Below are 17,495 nucleotides of genomic sequence, written 5' to 3' on the forward strand. Positions count from 1 at the left end.
ATAAATCAACCCGATTGTATCCGATCGGGCTGATTGCTGTGGCGGACGAGTTAAGGAGCAGCTGTCTTATGACCGCTGCTTCTTAACTCCTGATTCGGGTGAGCCTGAAAGCTTGCGTAGAATTAGAAGCATTCGGGCCTTGATAAATTAGCCCCATAGAGGCTGATCATTGTTCTGCTGAGGCGTATCATGGTTCAAGCAAGTCCATGTTTGAAATTCATTGGGTTCCATTTAAGAAGCTGTAGATGCAGCATTGAAGCTCCTTCACATGAGTGATCCTGCTACGCCAACTATAAAGTGACATTCCCTGGACGTCTCCAAATGGGTGATTGACAGGCCCTGCAGGGGGCAGCATTGCACAAGCAGCAGCTTGTGCAATGATAAATGTGGATAGCATATTGCTGCCTGCTAGCCACGAAGCTGGGTAGACAGGGATGAAGATTTCCACCCCTCTCTGCCTGCGGTTGCTAAATGGACCCCATTGTGTCAGATATCACCTATTTTTTTCTAGCGGATCACCCGTGAGCGTTTTTTTTATTAACTTATAAGGCTTATAAGACTCAATAAATAGAACACAATCTGGTATGAAATATTAATGCTAAAAAAGTTATGTGGTGTTCTGTGGCGTTCCATAGCATTCTGTGGTGTTCCATGGTTTTCTGTGGTGTTCGGTGGTGTTTTGTGGTGTTCTATGGTGCTATTTGGTGTTCGTGGTGTTCTGTGGCATTCTCCAGGCATGGTCTTTTTCACCTAAAATGTGACCCATCATGGGTCATTTAAAAAAGACGATAGTAGCTAGTTTTATGAACACGTCTTGGCAATGTGTTGTGTTTACTGTAATAACAAAAATGTGTAAGAATGCATATCAAATATATACTGTATATACTTTGTGGCTTAATTATAGTGTTCATATGGGTACGAAGTTCCGATGTAAACACTATTTGTAAAAATGAAATACTGCAATCATTGATGGGATCACAGGAATTCAAGGCTGGGATCAGATCATGGGGGACTTTCTAAGCTGCTAGGCATGCTTCCCAGGCCGATCCTTTTCCTCTTGTCAAAGGGGAAAGATGCAGGACGCTGTATATGGTAAGAATTTCCATGCCGTCCTAATGGTGTTAAAGTCCAACACTGTTAGGACGGCAAGTAACATACTAATGGCGTAAAAGGGTTTAAGGGGCATAATAACCATAAGCTAAATCACTTGAAAGTGATGCAACATAACTTTAAAAAGCTGACAAGAAAATATCACCTGAACATCTCTATGTAAAAAAGGAAGACATTTTACCTCAAACTTTCTTTAGCTCAGAAGAAAATACAGTCCTAGAAGACAAAAAAACGAGAGGCGCTCTTGGTGCAGCAAATTCTAAACAGGGGCAAATTATGAATACACAATATACACCATGTACTCACAAGTAAAGTTGCACAAGCAGTGCAATATCGTGCAGGCCGAAACTTCTGAGCCGTTCGGCTGACTCACAGTGGCTGAAGCAGATGGTATCCAGAATGAGGCTCCAATCCTGCTACTCGTCACCTCTCAGGAACGCCAGCAGAAACCGATCAGTGCTATAGAAATCCAGCACTCGGATAACTAGCCAGCATTTAAACTGGTATCGTTTAAGAATTCAAAAATAAACAGTTTCTGGTTTTGTGAAGCAATACGGATAAACAATGAAGGGTTGGTACATCCAATGTCGTCGCGAGAAACTGACGGATGCGATTATGAGGACGTAAAATGAAGAACGTATATTTCATTGGATGTACCAACCCTTCATTGTTTATCCGTATTGCTTCACAAAACCAGAAACTGTTTCTTTTTGAATTCTTAAACGATACCAGTTTAAATGCTGGCTAGTTATCCGAGTGCTGGATTTCTATAGCACTGATCAGTTTCTGCTGGCGTTCCTGAGAGGTGACGAGTAGCAGGATTGGAGCCTCATTCTGGATACCATCTGCTTCAGCCACTGTGAGTCAGCCGAACGGCTCAGAAGTTTCGGCCTGCACGATATTGCACTGCTTGTGCAACTTTACTTGTGAGTACATGGTATATATTGTGTATTCATAATTTGCCCCTGTTTGGAATTTGCTGCACCAAGAGCGCCTCTCGTTTTTTTGTCTTCTAGGACTGTATTTTCTTCCGGCCATTTGTGGAGAGAGCTGCTGTACATCGTGGGATCTGGTCTATGGTTCATATGGACTTACATATATATTTATATTTATTCTTCTGATTTGGGACTTTGATAGGCATATTCAATATATACAATTAAATATATACAATTTTTTGTTATCTAGGTTTTTATATTATTATTAATCAATTACTATTTTACAGTTTATCTCGTATGGTCTTAATCTATGCCCCAAATACTAACAGACTTGAAAATTGATTTTATAAACGCTCATATTGTCGATTTATATTGGCGCACCTCCTTTATAGACCCTGATAGTGCAGCTATTTAGGTTTCTAGTGGTTTTAGTTTTCTTTAGCTCACCAGAGTAAGTGCTCTATAAACAGTTAATCTTTAGCTACTGTCCAGCTCCATGATGAAAAAAAAAGCTATAGCGAAAAGATCACCCAGGTACAACCAAGATTTAATCTCTGCACTAGTTCCTCTGTAAAGATTTCCACATTTAGTAAATTCACTTACAGACACTTCAGAGTTTCAAATTCACAGAACTTTGTTAATTGCATCATCAGTCATAAAATGTATTACTATCTGAAGATCTATTGAGCTACAATACTGTGTTTCATAAAACTGTCTAAAATATCATTTTAATTTCCAATGTCTTGTTAGCCCAGTATTTAGATTAAATCTTTTTTATTAAGCATTTGAAATTAAGATACAAAACAAATCGATCATAATAGGCCGACAACTGGTCATCTGGCCCTTACAAGCAAGTAACTAAAGTGGAACATGGATGTAGTAAGAGTTCAGAATCTCTCTGTAGTGCTAACAAGTAGTCTCTGTTAGCCATAGGGCTTAAGTCCTTATGTTGCACCAAGCTCCATCTTCTGTGTCCTTATAGGAGTAAGGATGGTTATAATGCCCCTGTAGCACCGTATTCACCCCCAAGGACAACCAACAGTTTATTAAGGGGCAGGTGGATGACTGATAACACTTGGGAAGGAAAAGAAAGAACTCCCCAGTCCAATATTATTGGCCAATCACATCATTAAAAACAAACTTAAACTTAAAACAACTAATAAAAACCTACAACATGAACAAGTCGTTCCATATAAGTTACATTTGACTATTTGTAAACCTATAATTGCCACCACATCACGGTCTTGTCTATTCACCCAAAGTTGTGTGCTTCCACTGCTCCCTCCCATTACCCCTAGGACCTTATTTCTATGAATTGGGACCTATCGGTACTGCTCCCTCATTTTCCTGTCTCAACATCCAATAATACCATACTTTCTGAAAGGAATCTGTGGTATTTTGTATCTGAGCGGCTGATTCATACATACAGAATGTTAGTTTAATTTTGTACAGAATTTCCGCCCATGTGGGCACACCCGTCTTCCAGTGTTTTGCTATGCTTGTTCTGGTAATGGTGCAGAGTATTCTAATGAAGGCATTAATATATTTGTTGAAAGCTGGTAACCTATCATGTAGGAGAGCCTGCGATATTTCTAGGTGTATGGTCTCGTCCAGCAACTTACTTAGGAGTCCAGATAGGTTTTTCCAAATATCACTGTTCCTCGGACATTCCCACCACATATGGAGGTAGGTAACCACCTCCCCACAACCCCTATAGCAGAGTCTAGTTCCATTCCTAACTGAATGTGCTGTCTGAATGGGGGTTAGATACCACCTAAAAGAGGACTTGATAATATTTTCCCTAAGGTCCACACTTAGCAGGCTTTTACATGAGTCATAGAACAGTTTATCCCAATCATCTTTGTCTTTCTCTACCCCCAAATCAGTCTCCCATCTGAGTGTTAGAGCTGATTTAGATTTAATTTTAGCTGTTTGTAAGTCAATATATATGTGTGAGATTGCATGTTTGGATCTGGTAGGAGTGCAGCTAAGTCTTTCTAAATTTGTAGTGGGTTGTATAGCTCTATTGGCAATGTAGGCGCGAATCACATATGCTATTTGCAGATATAAAAACCACTGTAGTGGCAATGGTTCTATTTTTAGGCTCAACTGTGCATAAGAAATAGGAGTTCCACTATTAACAAAATCTGCCACCCTATAAAGTCCCTTATTTTTCCATTTACTTATGGCTGGTCTAAGGTCGGGGTTTATCAGATATTTTAGGGGTTTTTTCAGCGAGTTCACAGGAAAGATGTTTGCGGTCCCTAGTGTAGAATTCCACTCCCTTATTGACAATCTAGTAATTGGGGCAGTGTACAACTGTGACAAGTGCGCCTGGGTTAGCCCAGTATTTAAAGGGACACTAAACCCATTTTTTTCTTTCATGATTCAGATAGAGCACGCAATGTTAAGCAACTTTCTAATTTACTCTTGATAACAATTTACTCTTGTTATCAATTTTCTTCGTTCTCTTTGTATCTTTATTTTAAAAAGCAGGAATCTAAGCTAAGGAGCTGTCCCATTTTTGGTTCAGCACCCTGGATAGCGCTTGCTGATTGGAAACTACAGCAAGCGCAACCCAGGTGCTAAACCAAAAATGGGCTGGCTCCTAAACTTACATTTTTGCTTTTCAAATAAATATAGCAAAAGAACAAAGAAAAATTGATAATAGGAGTAAATTAGAATGTTGCTTAAAATTACATGCTCTATCTGAATAATGAAAGAAACAATTTGGGTTTAGTGTCCTGTTTTAATTTTTTTTTAGGTTGCTAGATTCTAGATCCAAGAGTTGGCATTGACTTTTTTGAATATTCAACTCACATTCCTTTGGTTTAGTGAACTTAGGCCAAAAATACGACCTTTTAGCATTGAAATCTGTTACCATAACATCCACACAACAAAATGTTTAGTTACTTTAAATAATAGAAGCCAACCTTAAGCAGGATTTTAGCAATAAGCATGTCCTGCATTTAGACCAACATAAATAATGTTTCCACAGTATTTAATACATTTTGAGTACTCTAAGGATCAAAGCATGGATCACACTACATTTGATGTAAATAACAAATTCAACTAATCTCTAGATCCACATTTTATCATTCTCTTTTCTGTTTTTTAAATGAAGAGATTAATCCATTCTGTAATTAACCCTTCCGCCTATGTGAAATGTTTGTGATTGTGTTTTCCCCCCAGCCACTAAACATATAATAGTCTGATAAATATTTAAGCAGTAATGAAGAGGGATAATGGACTATAATCCATTAGTACTCTATTCTCTGCTGGCACTACAGGAAAATGCACGGTGCTAAACTTAATGCTCTAAGTGCTAAAATCTCAAACTGAACAGAAGGCTCACTGACCACTATATGGATTTTAATCTAAACAACACTGCAGGTTGCATAATCCTGTTTTATATAATGCCTTTGTTGGTGGGCTATAATGTGCGTCTCTCGTAAACAAGAAATATAAACAAATAAAAAAAATACACCAGCAGCACATGCGTGTAAATCATGTAATGCTGTGATGGTTCTGTATTCTGCTGCTTGTAGATGGTCATATGTACTATGGCAGATAATCTTTGGCACTTACAGTCCCCACTTTGCATTCTTGGGTTCTTTCCAAATAGTCCTCTTTTTTGTTATTTGTTTTTGACTTACAGTCTGCATCCTGCAAAAGAACAAAAGCGTATTGTTTTCTTCCTGATTTTGAAGCGCCGGATTTTATCAGCGTGTTGCCAATATCATTTTATGCTCCTTGGTCTGGTCTGAATATTTAAATCCAAACACCCTTAGCTCAATATAAAATCAGGCGCAGCACTCTGAGATGTAGAGATGCTTTGTAAAGCTTAGAGTTTTGGTTAAATGAATCGCAATGATTGAATGGAATTTGTGTGCTCAAGTGCATCTTCCATTATTTTAGTTGGGCAGCTGAATATGCATAGAGTTATATCTATATTTCCTTATCCATTTTCTACACAGCCAAGAAAAAAAACATCTGTTTTCTTCTACTAAAGTGTTTGTGTTGTTCTGTGTCGTTTAACACCTATAATCTTTTTTCATGTTTAATTCAAAGTATTTTTAACCTGTTAACTGGGTTACTTCTGCATTACATGTTGCATACTGGGACAATTGCATGTTGGTAAAAAGGAACAGATTGTGGGCCTGATAACAAGTGGATCGCTATTTAATGCTCACACTCGAGTGTTAACTGTGCTAGAAGTAAGCTTTTTGCATGCGTCGGGTTGCGCTCATATTACAAGTTAAAAGTAAAAAGTTATCGTTCACGCGCTAACCCGATGCACGTAAAAAAAAAGAACTTACAATACATAGCGTCTACTATGGGGGAAAACGTACACCCTACTCGCGTGCAAACCAAATTGCATATTCTCAAGTACGCTAACCCAACATTAAAATATGACTATTTCACATACCTATGTTCTTCACATACAATAATATATTCTATTTATTCAGAAATACACATTTCTGATGGTATTTTACACATATATATATATTTATACCTATATATATATATATATATATATATATATATATATATATATATATATATATATATACACTGTCATAGATAGGATTGCACAATCATACCACAGGTCATGCCACGGTGCACTGCTAATGCAATATCCAGTTCCTCCAAGAAGCAGGCACTCACTGGTCTTGTTCCATAAAAAATATGTTTATTTCATTAGATTAAAAGACAAACGTTTCGGCACTGCATTGTGCCTTTGTCAATGTCAGACAAAATATGAGAGACAGAGTGCACTCTGTCTCTCATATTTTGTGTGACATTGACAAAGGCACAATGCAGTGCCGAAACGTTTGTCTTTTAATCTAATGAAATAAACTTATATTTTTTATGGAACAAGACCAGTGAGTGCCTGCTTCTTGGAGGAACTATATATATATATATATATATATATATATATATGTATATATATAGTTATAGATATATACAGTTATACATAGGAATATCTATTAAGAAATACTTAGAACACATTCCCCTATGTGCAGAACATTGGAATGTGAAATATTTAAAGGGACATTCCAGCCAAAATTGGAATCCACATAAATGCATTTCAGTTTTGAATAGAAATATTTTTGTAATATATATGTATTAGCAAAAATGCTTCTAATAAAAGCTATAGCTGTTTCAAAAGTGTATTTGAATATGCACCATGCTCGAAGATTTTAAACACAGCACTTTGTATATTACAAATATGTTTCTATTTAAATTTGTAATTCATCTATGTACAATGGACTATATTTGTATATATTTTTATTTATTTATATTTTTTATATAAATAATGGATACTTGTTTAGCGCACAACCTCGGACTTAACCGACTTGCAGCGCTAATATCAGGTGTTATTATTACCTATCTCAATGGTACTCGTTTTACCGACCTCGGAAGGACAAAAGGCTGAGTGGACAGCCTTTTATCATTTTTGTAAATATTTTATTATATTTTTTCATGTGACAACACTGAAGAAATGACACTTTGCTACAATGTAAAGTAGTGAGTGTACTGCCTGTATAACAGTGTAAATTTGCTGTCCCCTCAAAATAACTCAACACACAGCCATTAATGTCTAAAACTGTTGGCAACAAAAGTGAGTACACCCCTAAGTGGAAATGTCCAAATTGTGCCCAATTAGCCATTTTTCCTCTCCAGTGTCATGTGACTCGTTAGTATTAGAAGGTCTCAGGTGTGAATGGGGAGCAGGTGTGTTAAATTTGGTGTTATCGCTCTCACACTCTCTCATACTGGTCACTGGAAGTTTAACATGGCACCTCATGGCAAAGAACTCTCTGAGGATCTGAAAAAAAGAATTGTTGCTCTACATAAAGATGGCCTAGGCTATAAGAAGATTGCCAAGACCCTGAAACTGAGCTGCAGCATGGTGGGCAAGACCATACAGCGGTTTCACAGGACAGGTTCCACTCAGAACAGGCCTCGCAATGGTCGACCAAAAAAGTTGAGTGCATGTACTCAACATCATATACAGAGTTTGTCTTTGGGAAATAGAAGTATGAGTGCTGCCAGCATTACTGCAGAGGGGTGGGGGTCAGCCTGTCAGTGCTCAGACCATACGCCGCACACTGCATCAAATTGGTCTGCATGGCTGTCGGCCCAGAAGGAACCGTCTTCGAAAGATGATGCACAAGAAAGCCTGCAAACAGTTTGCTGAAGACAAGCAGACTAAGGACATGGATTACTGGAACCATGTCCTGTGGTCTGATGAGACCAAGATAAACTTATTTGGTTCAGATGGTGTCAAGCGTGTGTGACGGTAACCAGGTGAGGAGTACAAAGACAAGTGTATCTTGCCTACAGTCAAGCATGGTGGTGGGAGTGTCATGGTCTGGGCCTGCATGACTTCTGCTGGCACTGGGGAGCTATAGTTCATTGAGGGAACCTTGAATGCCAACATGTACTGTGACATACTGAAGAAGAGCATGATCCCCTCCCTTTGGAGACTGGGCCGCAGGGTAGTATTTCAACATGATAAAAAATCCAAACACACCTCCACGACAATCACTGCCTTGCTAAAGAAGCTGAGGGTAAAGATGATGGACTGGCCAAGCATGTCTCTAGACCTAAACCCTATTGAGCATCTGTGTAAGCGCTTGTTTGTGCTCTGTAGGATGAATCGCAACTGCAGATGGATAAAAGTATATTTTGTATCACCAAGACAAAAGGGCTACTTGATCTGTATAGACCATGTAGTCTTAGGTGAAAAATAATGGTACTAGTTGAATGCTGTTAATAGGCACAGCAAGTTCATTCACAACACAATACTCCCAAAACTGTTTATATGGCACAGGATGGGGATATTAGTGTTAATTGGTATAAGAGTATAGGATCTCCCTAACTTGAGGTAAAGTATACTGCTGAAGTAAAAACAAATTGAAGTTCCTGCCTGAAGCTGCAAGCTCTCCCAACAGGCTCCAAATACTTCACAATCACTTAGTGTTACAGGAGTGTCTGTATCAGTGTAATAGCTTGTTGAACATGTAGGATATCTTTTCCTTTTGCTGCAGGATGTAGTATAACTTAGCCGCAGAGTGGAAGAGGTTGCGCGAAAGCGGCTTAGGTTTGATGTCAGCTGTAAGCTGGGGGAGGAGCTCCGGCCGTTCTTAGTTGTTTTTGGCTTAGGTAAGGAGCCGTTAGTGAAAGTCCGTCTTTTGGGAATCCCCCCCTTCGTACTCCAGTCGAGCACACAGGTACCTGGTAGGAGCAGAATACAAAGACAGCTGTCCGCTTATTTTGAGCTCTGCAGAGCTGGAATCAGCGTGCTGTTAGTGGTGACGTAGGCAGTGAGCACATAGCAGTCGGATGAAACCGCTGCTTGTCAGTTCAGTTCGTAGGTACAAGAGACAAATTGCGTGTTCAGTTAGGCAAATAATTTTAGCTTCAGCCAAGATGCAGGAACAGCTTGTCTTGGGAAATTCCATGTGTAACAGGTTACAGCAGGAGTAAGTTTGTAATCCAATAGGCTTATGAATACAAAGTAGCAGGAGAAAACAGACCGACAAGGTAGAGCTACTAACTGCAATAACTAAGCACCTGTTTGTTGTCAGGTGATCACTTAAGTACTGGATAGGTAGCAAAACCATGTGAGGAGGAGAGAGAAGGGTAAAACATGGAGTGGAATCCTTACAATCTGTGGGGCATCCTCAAACGGAAGGTGGGGGAGCGCAAGGTCTCTAACATCCACCAGCTCTGTGATGTCATCATGGTGGAGGAGTTGAAGAGGACTCCAGTGGCAACCTGTGAAGCACTGGTGAACTCCATGCCCAAGAGGGTTGAGGCAGTGCTGGAAAATATTGGTGGACACATAAAATATTGACACTTTGGGCCCAGTTTGGACATTTCCACTTAAGGGTGTACTCACTTTTGTTGCCAACGGTTTAGATATTAATGGCTGTGTGTTGAGCTATTTTGAGGGGACAACTAATTTACACTGTTATACAGGCTGCACACTCACTACTTTACATTGTAGCAAAGTGTCATTTCTTCAGTGTTGTCACATGAAAAGATATAATAAAATATTTACAAAAAAAAAAAAAATGTGAGGGGTGCACTCACTTTTGTGAGATACTGTACATACACATACATATATAAACACCATTAAACACATATATTTATGTATCTCAATGTTAAAGCCCTTTGCCTGCCTTTTTTTTTAACACCTGAGACCTCATATCTTTGAACCCTTATAATTTTTTTGTGCAATATTTTAATAATTTTTATTAAATAGTGTTATTATGAGTGTAACTGTATTGTGTATGTATTTGTGATGTGTTTTGTGAGACTTTTTTGTTTTGTGAAACAATTAACCAGGGCTCTGAGGTTGCATTAACCCGACACGTGGAATGGACAGTTTTTTTACTTTTTATTTAAATTTAAAAAAAAAAAAAAAACTTTGGAGTTTGTGCAGGACAACGAGTGTCCTGGGGGGAGTTTGGAGATATTGAGAAGTTGGGGTGGGAAATGGGTCACAATTCCCAACCTGAAGCAATCCTGTAGGATCAGGGACTGGTGGGAAGTCTGCATTTGTGCAATACCATCTGTAAATGTGTGTGTATAAAGAATAAACAAATACACAAATACACAAATGTAGCATCCTTTACATGGGGCTATTCACACAAACTGATATAGTTTGCTGCTAGAGTCTAGACCACTGGTCCTCAGGAATCCCTAACAGGCCATATATTGAGGATATCTGAGCTAGAGAACAGGTGAACATAATCAGCTGATTAGTAAAGATGGTTATTTTACCTGCTGTCACCGAAGGTAATCCTGCAAATCTGGCCTGTTGGGGAGGCTTGAGGACAGGTTTGAAAACCAGTGCTCTAGTATACAGAAACAAGCTAAATCCAAAGGGACTTGAATGTCAAAATTAAACTTTTCATGCAACTTTTTATTTCAATTTATGTCTGTTATTAAATTGACTTTGTTCACTTGGTATCCTTTATTAAAAATCACACCAAGGTAAGGTATGTGTATAACTATAAATAGGGAACTTTAGTGGCAATTGTGTTTCCGTCCTAACTACGCTGGGCTTTAGCGCCGTTAGGATGGAATAGAACGTCCTAACCATTTGTCTGTCCTGAAGCCAACGGCACTTCCAGGATGCCATTGCAGTCTGGAGGGTGTGCCTAGCATCATAGGGATGCCCCCCTGACCCGAACGCATCATTTTGCATGCACAATCGCAGGATTTCAATTTGTTTACATCAGAATGTTGTTCTAAATTGTGTCCTTGTAACAGCCTATTAGAGTTAGGATTGTCTTGCAGTCTTTTTCATTCTCTTTTTTTTATTTTGAAAAGATAAATGCTTCTATTCAAAACTGAAATCTAACCATGTAAACTTTAGCTATGACAGTTATATCCCTTTAAGTTACAATTACTATTTAATAATACCACCGTAAAAAACAAACAAACAAACATAAAAATCACTGTTCTTGATATTAAAACTTATTCAGCAGAGGGTGAGATAATTATTATTATTTAAATCTGAAGTCTCCAAACATCTTTAATAACAATAACTGTGAATGAAATTAGAAAAAAAAACTAATAAAGTACCATTTGTAGAAACAATAAGCAATTTTAACTGTATAGCAGAACACACCTGGATCAAATAAGTACAGCGTGTTCTTTAATTGGTATTCATTTACCAATCTAATAAACCTTAATTATAAGTAAGTTCTAAGAAAAGCAGAAGTGGTGAGCAAATATTATAACACTCACATAAATAATTTCTTCAAATCTCTAGTGGTTGTGTTTCAATCATGAATAAAATTACATTTAAAAAAAAAAACATTGTGAGATTCATTTGGAATAATTATGGAAGGTAATCATAATAAAGTATAATAGGTAAGATAGAAAAGTAAGAATTGTCTTATGCATAGTGCATGCTGAAAATGTATACCAGCATAATAATGACATTGTTTGTTTATCTAAGACAGTAGATACATCTATGAAAACTACCATGTACAGGTGACTATACTATACACTTAACGTGATTAAATAGATACTATGACCTTGATCAGTACACACTTTTATTGAAACAGATGCCATACAGTGGCCTAACAGTAACAGTTTAACTTTCATATTAAAATCATGGTGTATTTAGGTTTTTATGCTGCTATGTCTTATGTCTACAGATAATTCTTCCATCCAACCTCACCTACATACATTTTAATTTTATATATATATATATATATATATATATATATATATATATATATATATATATATATATATATATATATATATATACTATATCAGATCAGAATGATTCAACTGAACGGACATGTTAAATCGTTATTAAGTTTTGTAAATTTTAACCTCTCAAATAAATCAACTAACATTAAAGGGACATTTATCTTTTCGGAACAACAAAATAAATATTTGTTTTACATTTGTATAAAAATGAATGCACATTTAAAGGGATAGGAAAGTTAAAATTAAACTTGCATTATTCAGATAGAGCATGTAATTTTAAGACACTTTTAAAATGACTTGTATTTTTAAATGTGCTTCATTCTCTTGGTATCCCGTGTTGAAAAAGAATACGCACATTTCCTACACTAGTGGCACCTAGCTGCTAATTGGTGCCTGCACACTTTTGTCTCTTACGATTGGCTAACTAGATGTGTTCAGCTAGCTGCCAGTATTGCAATGCTCCTACAGCAAAGGATAATAAGATAATGAAGCAAATTTGATATTAGAAATAAATTGGAAAATTGTTTTAAATTATATGTTCTATCCAAATCATGAAAGAAAATTTTGGAGTTTCCTGTCCCTTTAATATATATACTTTGCAGTATCACAGTTGTGCCATGTATCCTTTTTTTTATCAACATTTCAGTCATATCTTCAATGTTTCAAGCAAGACTGTAAGGACTATTCTTATATTAACTGCTTTGAATGTGGATTTATTAGCATGTTCATAAAAGGCTGACTTGTTCTTCTGTCATCTACCTATTTAAAAAATACTCAATAGTGTTGTACACCGTGTAAATAAAGCTTCAAAAGGATCTTTATGCCGAGATAAAAATACTTCCATGTAATCAATCCTACTGAGTAATGTGAATAGAAAATTTGTATTATAACGTACATCACATTAAATTATTGATACATTTGATGTTATCTTTTAAATATAACAAATCTCTTTAGAGGTAATATCCAGACCAAAGTGTCTTTCAAATCTTACAAACATTAGATCAACGAAAATAAAAAATGAAAAACAATGGATCATTTAACCAGGATCTCTTTTTGTAATTGTCAATTGTTGCCCTCAGGATACCAATTTGTTTTCTTGGTCATTTCTATTTAACTAACCACAGATCAGGTGTAACATTTCTTCACTATATTTACTTTTTTACTACACTTGTTTGCCGGAGGCTTAGGGACAAATGCAGTACCAGATTAGTTTTTTTTTAGTATTATTGAAAACATAAACTCAAGGATGATGATGTGTTTGATAAATAGAATGTATTTTCTCATTTTGTGTCCATACATGACATGTGAACATTTTGATTTATAGTAGACACTGAGAAGAGGTTGGAGAATGGGAAGAAAAATGTGGAAATATACATTTAAGAATTACAAGATCTTAATAAAGTATAGACATTTTTTAAGTAAAGTTTAAGCACAAACAAATCTTTAGGGAAGATCATTTCCAGTGAGAGCTTGTTTGTGAGCATGTTAAACGTGTTTTTACAACAAACAAAGGTTTTTTGCTATAATGTGCCATTATGTAAATAAAACATTATAGTGAATTTACCAAGAATCAAAATGATTTAGGAGATATTGGTGAGAATAACCTGGTCAAGGTGGTTAAAGTGATAGTAAAGTCCAAATAAACTTTCATGATTCAGATAGGGCATGTAATTTTAAACAACTTTCTATTTGACTTTTATCATCAAATTTGCTTTGTTCTCTTGGTATTCTTAGTTCAAAGCTAAACCTAGGTAGGCTCATATGCTAGTTTCTAAGCCCTTGAAGGCCATCTCTTATTTTAATAAATTTGAAAGTTTTTCACAGCTAGAGGGCATAAGTTCAGGTGTTTCATATAGATATTATTGTGCTCACGCCCGTGGAGTTATTTGAGAGTCAGCACTGATTGGCTAAAATGCAAGTCTGTCAAAAGATCTGAGATAAGGAGGCGGTCTACAGAGCTTAGATACAAGATAATTACAAAGGTAAAAAGTATATTTCTATAACTGTGTTGGTTATGCAAAACTGGGGAATGGTAAATAAAGGGATTATCTATCTTTTTAAACAATTACATTTTTGGTGTTTACTATCCCTTTAATGACTTTTTTTCTTTTCTTTGACTTTCTGTAAAGGTATGTATCAAAACACATACTGAAATCTCCTATTTTCCTTATTCGGTATTCAGTATTTGTCTTATTTTAAATTAATCAAATACCGACCATTCGTGGAGCATTTGCTTTTCTTCAATATACGTAAATGTTCCATTGCTACAGGTGAAAAAGTTCACCTGTAGCGTATAATACTTACCTTAAGAGGCCGATTTACCAAATGTCTTTCAGACCTGATCCGACAGTGTGGATCAGGTCCGACAGACATCGCTGAATGCGGAGAGCAATACGCTCTCCATATTCAGCATTGCACCAGCAGCTCACAAGAGCTGCTGGTGCAACGCCGCCCCCTGCAGACTCGCGGCCAATGGGCCGCCAGCAGGGAGGTGTCAATCAACCCTATCGTACTCGATCGGGATGAATTGTGGCGATTCCTGTCCGCCTCATCAGAGCAGGCGGACAGGGTTATGGAGCAGCGGTCTTTAGAACACGGGCCCTCAAGCTCCATCCAGAGCTTGATAAATGGACCTCTTAGTGTGCTAGAGAGCCTCACTAATCCAGATCCTATTTCACAGAGCCCCAGGAGTGATAATAGGAGGCTTAGCGCAGGGGCTCCCAGGGCCTGCATTAAATCTTGTCTGAAGAAGAAGAAGACAGGATTATCGCAGCTCTCCAGAATGCTAAAGGTAATTATTTTAACTATTTAATGTAAATAAATTGATACTGATAGATTCATCATTATTAATTTCTTATGCTGCACTCATTCGGATATTCATTTTGTGGAAATGTGCATGTCAAGCACACATCATACTATGTCAAGCACACATCATACTATGTCAAGCACACATCATACTATGTCAAGCACACATCATACTATGTCAATCACACATCATACTATGTCAAGCACACATCATACTATGTCAAGCACACATCATACTATGTCAAGCACACATCATACTATGGCCCTGATGTTCAGTCGAGATTTTTTTTAAAAAAGGTGTGTGGCTGAGCAGTGCCAGTGAGTGGCAATGTTTCTCCCATAGAGGTCAAAGAGTGTGACATCACCACCCACATTGCTGACATCGCCAATATCACCGCTCATCAGCATTTTGGAAAGGGCCTCAATGTGGAAGAAGAATTTTAGGTAAATTTTTTTGGGGGGTTACTTGAATTGTAGAGGGGGGGTTTGTAATTTTTTATTATTGTAAAAAAGCTGATTTATATTAGGATAATAGCCTTTTAAGGGCTATTGTAATTTATTTTAGTGGAGGGGTTTAGTTTTTTGGGTGTTTTTTTAATAGGGTATATAGAGTAGTGTTAGGTATAATGGTATTTTTTTATTTTGGATACTGTACTTTTTTATTTTATGTAACTTAGATTTTTTTTCATGTAACTTAGGGGGTTTAGTTTAGAGGCGGGTTTATGTGTTTGGTAGAGTAGGGTTACATTACATTGGGGGTTGTGACAGTTTAGGGTTAATAGTGTAGGGTATTTGCAGTGGGCTAGTAGTAGGGGTTAATAGGATAGTACTTGGGGTGGGTATATGGCGGTACAAATAATATATTATAATATCTATCTATACTGTATACATAAAAATATAATAAATAAGTAGTGCTGAACTCTCACAGATACACACAAAGGGCTAGATTACGAGTGGTATGCTAACTGTTGCGTACAAGTTATAAGGGGTATATATCGACTCTTTGCACACTTTGGAAGTAGTGCGTGTATTACGAGTTGAAAGTAAACTAGTTTGCTTGAGCCCAATTTAATTTAAAGCGCTTGGATTAGCACGACTTCAGAGCTCAGGTAAACTGTTGCGTGAGACAAAAAAGTTGCACAAAACACATAAAAATGCATTGTACAATACAGTTATAATAATAATAATAATTATGACTTAAAGAAATGAGGTCTCAGGTATCAGAAAAAAAAGGGTCCGCAAAGGGCTTTAACATAGATATATATACATACACATGTCTAAATATGGATATGTATATATATATATATATATATATGTGTATATATTTATATGTGTGTACATATGTATTTATGTATTTATATGTGTATATATGTATTTCTTGAGGCCTATCATCACAGAGCGGAGGAGGACTTGGTTATGCTGTCAAAGAAACATGATAGATGTCTGCCCAATTTACAGCCAGAACAAAGACAGATGCTACTAAATTTAAAAGCCAGTGATGACATCAAACAGGCTGATAAAGGGGGCAGCATCATCATACTCGACAGAATTGAATACATTACTGAGGCCATAAGACAATTGGGGGATGAGGAGGTCTGTACTAAACTTACCAGAAATCATACTGAGACATATAAGATACAGCTCCCCAAGGTACATAAATCCTTGGAGGAAGAGAGGGGAAGACCGATTGTCTCTGGAATTGGCTCCCTGTTTGAGCATCTGTCCAGCTGGGTGGAATCATTGCTTAAACCTATAGTTTTCTAGCTGCCATTTGGTGTCTAACTTGGATAAGATAGGATGGGATGACTACTGCTCCTGGCTTACCATAGATGTAGTGGATTTATATTCAGCTATCTCACACAATTTGGGGCTAATAGCAGTGGCTGACCAACTTGAACATTCCAGTAATTACAGCACCACTTTGAGGTCATGTATTTGCAGGGCCCTTGAATTTTTATTATCTCACAAATTTTTTCAATTTGAAGGAGATTTTTACCTCTGGAGACGTAGGACCGCCATGGGCGCAAAGTTTGCGCCAGCCTACGCCAATCTTTTTATTGGATGGTGGGAGTGGACCCACATCTTTGGAGAGGCCAATCCCTTCAGACACAAAATCAAAGTCTATAAACGCTATATTGACAACCTCCTCTTCATCTGGAAGGGATCTGAAGAGGAGGGTTTACATTTTGTTAATCATCTATACAACAACAACAGTGTAGGCCTGCAATTTACTTATCAATTAGAGAAATACAAGATTCCATACTTGGATATTACCTTAAGTGGTGAATCAGAGACAGGTAGGATTAGGAGTTTATTGTACAGAAAACCTATAATGTCAAATACAATTTTACATGCCAGGAGCAGCCACCCAAGACGCACTGGGTTTGGAGTGGCTAA

The sequence above is a fragment of the Bombina bombina genome, chromosome 2, assembly GCF_027579735.1.
Source record: "Bombina bombina isolate aBomBom1 chromosome 2, aBomBom1.pri, whole genome shotgun sequence".
NCBI classification, from domain to species: Eukaryota; Metazoa; Chordata; class Amphibia; order Anura; family Bombinatoridae; genus Bombina; species Bombina bombina.